Consider the following 8,916-nt stretch of genomic DNA (forward strand, 5'->3'; position numbering starts at 1 on the left):
ATTGGACTAAATGACCTTTAAGTCCCCTTGCCGTGTGACATATCAGAGCAGGGTTTTTTTGTCAAACGGCTGGTTGTGACCCATTAATAGGTGTTAAAATCCGTTTAGAGGATTGTGACCAGCATAAAAATAGAATATAATTAAAAAGTCAGAATATATCACACACATTTTAAGTCTCAATTTATAGAACTTTCATTTCAGTTTGGGTTTGAGTACCCAGGTGCAATGTGAAGTGTTTTTCACATCGTGGGTTGAAGTCAAAAGAATTGTCAGCCACTGTTTAGAGTTGAAATGATTTTTGGATTCAGGGTCAAATGCATTCTGACTGCTGGTGGGGAGAGGGAAAGAGGGAGGATGTAGAGAGAGTTATGGGATACTCTGGATATCCCTTGCCCTTCATGTCTGGCTCTGGGGTGTCCAGACAAGAATGGGGGCAGGTGAAATACAAATCAAAAGATCCATCTGTTTAAGTTCCATTCAAACATATTTTGATGTCCTAGTTCAATTTTGTGTGAAATAGGTGAGCTGGGTTCTGGTTCAGAACCGCACAATGTCATGAATTATTCCTGCTTTCCTATCACAGTTTCAGGCCAGGGGCCTGGCACATGGTAAACACTTTAGTAAATTTTTTTTTTTTAACTTTTTTTTTATTTTTTATTTTTGGGACAGAGAGAGACAGAGCATGAACTGGGGAGGGGCAGAGAGAGAGGGAGACACAGAATCGGAAGCAGGCTCCAGGCTCTGAGCCATCAGCCCAGAGCCCGACGCGGGGCTCGAACTCACGGACCTTGAGATCGTGACCTGAGCTGAAGTCGGACGCTTAACCGACTGAGCCATCCAGGCGCCCCAGTAAATATTTGTTTAATTGAATGATACTCTCAGTAGCCTTTCTTTGCAAAGACCGTGGGACTAATACAGGCCTTACTTACTCAGGATATCTACTCACTTCTGGTTTCTATCCTGTCATTTTCATCTTTGTCATCCTTTACTGATTTGATTTTTTAAAATTTTTTTTAATGTTTATTTATTACTGAGAGACAGACACAGCATGAGCATGGGAGGGATAAACAGAGGGGGAGACACAGAATCCGAAGCAGGCTCCAGGCTCTGAGCTGTCAGCACAGAGCCCAATGCAGGGCTCGAACTCCCAGACCACGAGATTATGACCTGAGCCAAAGTCGGACGCCTAACCGACTGAGCCACCCGGGCGCCCCTCCTTTACTGATTTATTGAGCACTAATGTGCCGAGAACTATACTCATATGCTTCCAGTAGGCTACCTGAGCTTAGTCACATGGTAGGAGCTATAGAAGCAAGAGAGGGAAGACCCAATTGCACAGGCACTTTTTAACCCTTGCTTCCGTTATTTTTGCTAATGTGCCATCAGCCAAAACAAGTTTTGTGGCCAAATCCAAAGTCAAGGGTGGAGATACTGTCACCTTTTGGTGGGAAGAACTGTAAAATGCTGTGGCTCCTTTCCCCCTCCTCCCCAGTATATCTGTATTAATTATATTTTGTTGCGTGAGAAACAGTTAACATGTATCTCAAAGTTTCTCTGAGCCAGGAATTTGGGAGTGGCCTAGCTGGGTGGTTCTGGCTCAGCTCTCTCACGAGCTTAGGGTCTTTCAAGGCTTGACTGCGGCTAGAGGATCCACTTCCAAGATGGCCACTTACATGGCTGTCAGGTTGCTGCAGGCTGTTGACTGGAGGCCTCAGTTCCTTGTCATACACACCTCTCCATAGGACTGCTTGCGTGTCCTTAAGACAGGAGAGCTAGCTGTCACCAAAGCAGAGAGAGCAAGGTAGAAACCACAAGGTATTTTACAAGCTAGCCTTAGGAATCCCATACTGTCATTCTGGAATATCCCAGGGTTCCACAGATTTGGTCAGCCAAATTCAAAGTGTGAGGGAATTATGTAAGGTTATGAATGCCAGGAGATAGAACTCATTAAAGGCTGGCTACTACACTACCATACATATTAAGTGACTGTTGACAATATCTTTACTTTTCTCTTACACTTAATTGGTAATTTGAAGATAAAATTCGTTTAGAATTTTGAAGATTTTGCTGTTTTCTTCTAGCTTTGAGAAGTACAATGCCATTCTGATTCCTGATTTTTTATATGGACCCCCCCCCCCCCCCACCACCACCACCGCTCCCTTTCTGGAAGCCTTTAAGATTTTCTCTCAGTCTCTAGTATTAGAAAATGTGATGATGTTGTGCTTTGTTGTGGCTTTTTGTGATCCACTGTGCTGGATATCAGATGGACCCTTTCAATTTAGAAACCTTAGAACAGGGCGCCTGGGCGGCTCAGTCGGTTAAGCGTCTGACTCTTGATTTTGGCTCAGGTCATGATCTCATGGTTGTGGGATCCAACCCCGTGTCGAACAATGCACAGAAAGCACGGAGCCTGCTTGGGATTCTCTCTCTCCCTCTCTCTGCCCTTCCCTTGCTCTCTCTCTCTCTCTCTCTCTCAAAATAAATAAAGAAACATTTAAAAAAAAAAAAAAAAAAAAGGAAGAAAGAAACCTTAAAACAGAACCTGAGCACACAGATTAGGACATCTGCACACATGTGCCCAAGGCCCCTTGCAGGGAAACATACTTAGAGGTATAAGGAGAAGAGGAGGGGGTTGGTGAGGGTCCTGCTTCTCTCCCTTCCCCCAACTTCTAGTGCAGAGCTCTGAGAAGCCCAGAAATTTGAACGTTGGCCTCCCAGGTCATTGTGAAGGTTTATTTTTGTAGGTAGCAAAACAGACTGTATTTTGTATGACAGTGCATGAACTCCATTTATAATTTTTTAAATATGCCTGGTACATATTAAATATGCCTGGTACATAAATACAGTACAACTGGAGTTGTACTTTTGTCCCCATCCTACAAATATTAGGTATGGCCTGCTGGGCAAGTTGCTTAGTTTCTCTTCTCAGATTTGTCATATCTAAATTGGGGCTAATAAGAATACCTACTTTGTAGGGTTTTATTACGCGGGTCATAAGAGATCATGCATGGAAAATGTTTGGAACAACACCTGGTCAGTAGATTGGAAAAGGTTAAACAGTGACTGTTAGTCTCTACTAAGAGCAAGGTTTTTGACTCAGCGCCCCCGTCTGCTTGGATGGGAAACTGCAATTGCTTCAGCCGGCCGAATTTGGAGGGAACCAGCAGTTACAGAGTATCTTGGCTCTGAGTTGGAAATAATGCCTCCGCTAACTGGCCTTACTCGGCCTGTCCCTTCTCCTGCCCTCCTACCTTGCAGGGACGTCTGAGAACAAATGGACATCCTCACTGACTTCTAGGACTTGCTGGGGCAGGTAGGAAAAGTTTCCAATTTGTTTCCTTCTCTCATTCCCAGGTCCCTTGTAAACTTTTCTGCGGTTCAAGAACTGCTAAATTTGCACCGGCTGTCTTCATTAGGCTGGGAGAAACGAACTGTTTTACTTCTGGATGCCTCTGTGTGGCTAAGAGTGTGGTAAAAATATAGCCAGCAACCACACGGTGCTAATAATGCGCCAAACACTGTCCCGACGGCCTTGCTTATATTATTTTCTAATCTTCATAACTGCAAGTGTCCTATTATTATCCTCATTTTATGGATGATGAAACTAGAGCACAGAGAGGCTAAGTAACTTGCCCAAGGTCACACAGCTGCTTAGTATTGTAACTAGGACTTAAACCCAGGCAGTGTTTATGCTCTTAACCACATTGAACCTTCTCCAAATATTAATTAACATTACTGAGTACTTACTAACTGCCAAGGGGAGACCCCAGAGCTCAGGCCCTTAACCACCATGCTGTACTTACCAGCTAGGTTACCTTGGACAGTCATTTTCCTCGGAGCTTCAGTCATAACAACAACCCTTTACCAAATGCCCCTTCCATGTGGGGTACTTCACCGTATTCCTCATAACATCCTGGCTAACATGTCCTGAACTCCATGTCTCAGGCACTGTTTTAAGCACGTTACACATTTTAACTCATGAAATCATTACTTAATAGCTCTGCAAGGTTGATATATTTTCCTCTTTTTTGGAGGAAGAAGCAGAGATACAGAGAAATTAAGCGACTTGCTCAAGGGCACACAGCTAGGAAGTATGGGATTTCAAGTTGGGTGGCCTTGTGGATTATCTGAGGATCCAGGCTGTTGTAATTGCTTTTGGAGTCTTTGGTGCCGTTAGCAAATATTTCCAGTTCTCTGTGTCCACGCACACGGAGGGATTGTACTTCCTTATGTTATGCCCAGAATTCGTGATCCCCAAATACCGCCAGGGAGCCAAGTCCGATGTAAAAGCGAAAGAGCCTTTATTCGAGCTAGCTCGAGCTCAATCCCCTACCTGCACCGACGCAGCGGTGAGATACCGGGGAGAGAGAGCGAGTTTCAAAAGGACAAAGGTTTTATTGGGGCCTAGGGGCAGTTGGTGAGGTAATGGCTATGGCCTCAGCCGATTGGCTGGGGAAGGGTCCTGGGGAAGGGTCCGAGTCCTGTTAGGCAGGTGAGGGGGTGGTTACTCAAGGGGAGGAGGTGTGGTCAAGGTGAAGGACACAGAACAAGATGGAGTCAGCCGGCGGAGGCCCGCCCTTTCACTTATCCCCTTGAATTTAGGTGCAGTCAGTGAAACATGATGGAAATGATGGCTGTCACTTCTGGACTTAGCTTAGTGGCCAGTGCAGTATTCTTCATTCGTCTTGGAAACCTGAGCAGCACGGGTGGGTGCCTCCCTTAGCCTGGGTCCCTGAGTTAGGATGATGTAAAGCGAAACCCCAACAGACCCAAATTGGACATATAGTTTCAATGAAAAACAGACCTTTGCTGTGTTGAGCCACCAAGACTTAGGAATTGTCACTACAGCATGCCCAAGTCCAGGGTTCTGTATCCTCAGCACTATTGACATTTGGGGTCAGATAATATTTTGCTTGGGGGGGGGGGGGGGGGGGCTGTCCTGCATGTTGTGGAATGTGTAACATTTTTGCCACGTGTCTTGGTAGGGGTAGAATCACCTCCAGTTAAGAATGACTGCCCAGGGGCGCCTGGGTGGCGCAGTCGGTTAAGCGTCCGACTTCAGCCAGGTCACGATCTCGCGGTCCGTGAGTTCGAGCCCCGCGTCAGGCTCTGGGCTGATGGCTCGGAGCCTGGAGCCTGTTTCCGATTCTGTGTCTCTCTCTCTCTCTGCCCCTCCCCCGTTCGTGCTCTGTCTCTCTGTCCCAAAAATAAATAAAAAAAAAAAAAAAAAAAAAAAGAATGACTGCCCAGCCTATCCTAATAGTCTGAATATCCTGCCAGTCCTAAGTAAACCCCATTTAGGTATGATTTCCATTTTATTTTTAAATTATATTTATTTCTCTTTGAAAGAGAAAGAGAGAGGGAGGCAGAGGGAGGGGGAGAGAGAGCAGGCTCCCCGCCCAGCACAGAGCCCAACACGGGGCTTGATCCCGTGACAGTGACATCATAACCTGAGTCAAAATCAAGAGTCAGACGCTCAACCGACTGACTGAGCCACCCAAGAGCCCCTGTTTCATTGTTTCGATATGCTGTTAAATTCTGCTAATATTTAGGGTAATCACGCCAATATTCATAAATAAGATTGGTCTGTAATTTTTCTTTTTTTTGGTTCAGTCTTTATCTATTTTCCATGTCTGCGTTATCCTAATTTCAATAGCACTTTCCTTCCTTTTCTTTGCTTCGGAATAGTTTAAGTGGTGTTGGTATTACCTGACTTTAAGGTTGAAAGAATTTCCCTATGAAACCATCTAGAGAAGAGGCTCTACAACCGGTTTGTCTATTTCTTCTGTGGTAAGGAGGCTGTTTAGACTCTAGAGGAGTCAGCCTTGGTAAGTTGCTTTTGTCTGGGAAGTTATCCACTCCATACAGGTTTCCTGATCTGTTTCATACAGTTATGGCTCAGGGTTTTAAAAACGGGGAAATTTTACAAAGAAGTCTAGATTTCTGTCTTGTCTTTAAACTTCCAAAGATATAGCTGCAGGTGGAGCTATAAATAGCTTTCATTTCCTGTTTCCCCACCCCCCCTCCTACCATCTTATGCCAAATTCCTGGCATGTGAGTTGTGATTCCTGAGACAAGAAGGAATTAGGTAGAGTCTGCCTTTTTCGTGGCTGTTAGGGGCTATATAGCATAAGGGCCTGAAAGAATAGACGGGAGTCCAAAAACAGAAAAGTTGAAAAACCCTGTCTGAGGCAGCATCGACTAGGATTTGGGTTATGAGGAAGGACTTGCTGACCTCTAAGTGGTTCTCAGCTCGTGACCCTAAAGCTTCAGTTCCCATCAATAGGAAATAAAGCTTTTCCTTTCATTCTAAATTTAGAGGGAATGAAGGAAGGACATTAAAACGTATTGAGCTCCCTTTCTCTCATTGGATCTTTACAAGAATTCCTATGGGGTGTGATCATTCCCATTTTACAGGTGAGGAAACTGTGTCAAAGAGGGGTCACAAAGCTAAAGGATAGTGGAGCCAGGATTTGAACCTGGACCTAACTCCCTTTAAAGCTCATGCATTGTTTTTCCATTATACTAGGTATTCCCAAACCAGGCTGTTCATCAAACTCACTGGGGAAGGCCTATGAAAAGTACTTATCTCCAGATCCTACCTCTGACCTATTTGAACAGATTTCTGCCATGGGGCCCAGAAATCTGTATTTTAAAAAAATTTTTTTAAAGTTTATTTATTTTTAAGAGATGGAGAGACAGAGTGTGAGTGGGGAAGGGGCAGAGAGAGAGAGGGAGACACAGAGTCTGAAGCAGGCTCCAGGCTCTGAGCTGTCAGCACAGAGCCTGATGCAGGGCTAGAACCCACCAGCCATGAGATCGTGACCTGAGCCGAAGTCCGACTGAGCCACCCAGCGCCCTGAGAAATCTGTATTTTAAACAATGATTTGTACAGTTATCTGGTTACTGTTTTCCTCTACTAGATGGAAGCTCCAGGAAGGTAAGGGCTGTGTCTGTCTGACTCAAGGACACGGAGCGGGGGCAAAGTGTACTGTGTCACCAGATGTGTAAGCTTCCCAGCTCTGACCGGTGGGCCAGCTGCAAAGAGCTTGTGGCAAATTAGCCAGGGCAGTTCTCAAACTTTTTAATAATGTACATTTTAAGAATTACTTATTGTTCGGGGTGCCTGGGTGGCTCAGTCGGTTAAGCATCCGACTTCAGCTCAGGTCATGATCCCATGGTTCGTGGGTTTCAGCTCTGCATCAGGCTCTGTGGTGACAGCTTGGAGCCTGGAGCCTGCTTTGGATTCTGTCTCCCTCTCTCTCTGTCCCTCCCCAGCTCACGCTCTGTGTCTCTCTCTCAAAAATAAATAAACATTTTTTTAAAATTTAAGAATTACTTTTTTTTCTTTTAATGCACACTCTGGGGCCCCAACCCCAGAGATTTGAGAGTTGAGAAACAGAGGTGTAGCTATATTAAATTCTGATGTCTGAACTTTCCACCCAAGTTTTTGAAAGGGGTAAAGATAGTAGGCATCACAGAAAGGGAAGTCCAGGAGCCTGTGAGGACAAACTGCCTGTTTCACCATTTAGCCAAATAATCTGAGAGAGACTCCAGTGGATGTAGAACCCTAGTGGTGATAGGCTGTGAAGGGGACATCTGTCAAGGTGATAAGCCAGCGAGAGGGTTCTTTTGGGCATTAATTGCATGCAGCCAAGAGAAGAAATCATTCTTAGCGACAGTTAGGGGATCTTTTTGCATCGGAGGTCAGCTTTGCTCCAAGGGCCCAACCTGGGGACGTGTGATTATATAGGAGATGGGTAAATGTCACTGACAACACGTGCTTGGGACAAAGGCCGACACACAGCGCTGCTCACTACCGCTCATGCTTGTGTCAGCTTGCACACCTTCTCTGTGCTTCAGTCTTCTCATTTTAAAAATGGGGCCCTGACCACCTTACCATGAAAGATCACTGTGGTAACCGAGCGAGCGTATAGGAGTCAGAGCAGGGCCTGCCCCCCGTGGCAGGTGCATCCCCAGTGGGCCCGGTGACTCTTACCGGACCGCACGTGCCAGACTTGTGTGCCACTGTGTGTCCCAGGGTCCAATCCGGGTGCTGGCTCTGCAAATGCTGAATTAATGAGTAAGGGACACGGGGCTAATTTACAAACTCCGGGTCGTCATTCCATCAGATCCCATGTTCCATCATTTAATGTACAGAACTTTTTACAGTGAGAATTCGATCCAGTAAAGGCTGGGAAGAGGTAAGCCCACACACCAACAACGCCCTCTTCAGGAGAGAAGGGTAACAACAGTGTGCCGCTGGGGGATTGTAGGTTTGATGCAAGATCCAGCCCGGTCTCTGCAGGGGCCACAAGCTGCAAGCACCCGAGCCCTGGCTCCTGACGCTGGGTAGTGATGGGTAGTGCTGGGTAGTGATGTCCGGACGCTGAGGCTCCTGCAGCTCAGCCAGGGCCAACGCGCGGGTGCTTATCAGGTCTTTGCTGACACGACCTTTCTGCACAAGTTGTCATCATGCTCCTGTTAGGAAGTCAGCGGAAGACGGAGGAGACGCACCCGGTCCTTCCCACCCCGCAGTGACCGACCGACAGGTAGGGTGGCACACACTTTACAGTCAGAGAATCTGGGTTTCAAATCCTTTCCTTTGCTGCAGGTTGGCTGTGTTATTTCATCCTTGAGCCTCAGTTAATCTCTCAGTCCCAGGATGACAAGGGACAGTGTCTGGTACCTGCAAGGTGCTTGTTTTCATCTGAGTTTCCTCCCTCTGCTCAGGGGTTCTTTACCCTGAATTCCCATCCCCCAGTCCTGCTTTGCTACAGACCTAAAACCCAACATCCTTGACAAGCCCAGGCCAGGGATTAAGCTCTCTGCCTCACAGCCTGGGAACCAGACACTCTGTGACCAGCTGCCATTCCGGAACACGGTAAGGGAGAAAGGAAAAAAGACCACAGCGCG

This window comes from Neofelis nebulosa, chromosome 2, assembly GCF_028018385.1.
Source record: "Neofelis nebulosa isolate mNeoNeb1 chromosome 2, mNeoNeb1.pri, whole genome shotgun sequence".
In the NCBI taxonomy this organism is placed as follows: Eukaryota; Metazoa; Chordata; class Mammalia; order Carnivora; family Felidae; genus Neofelis; species Neofelis nebulosa.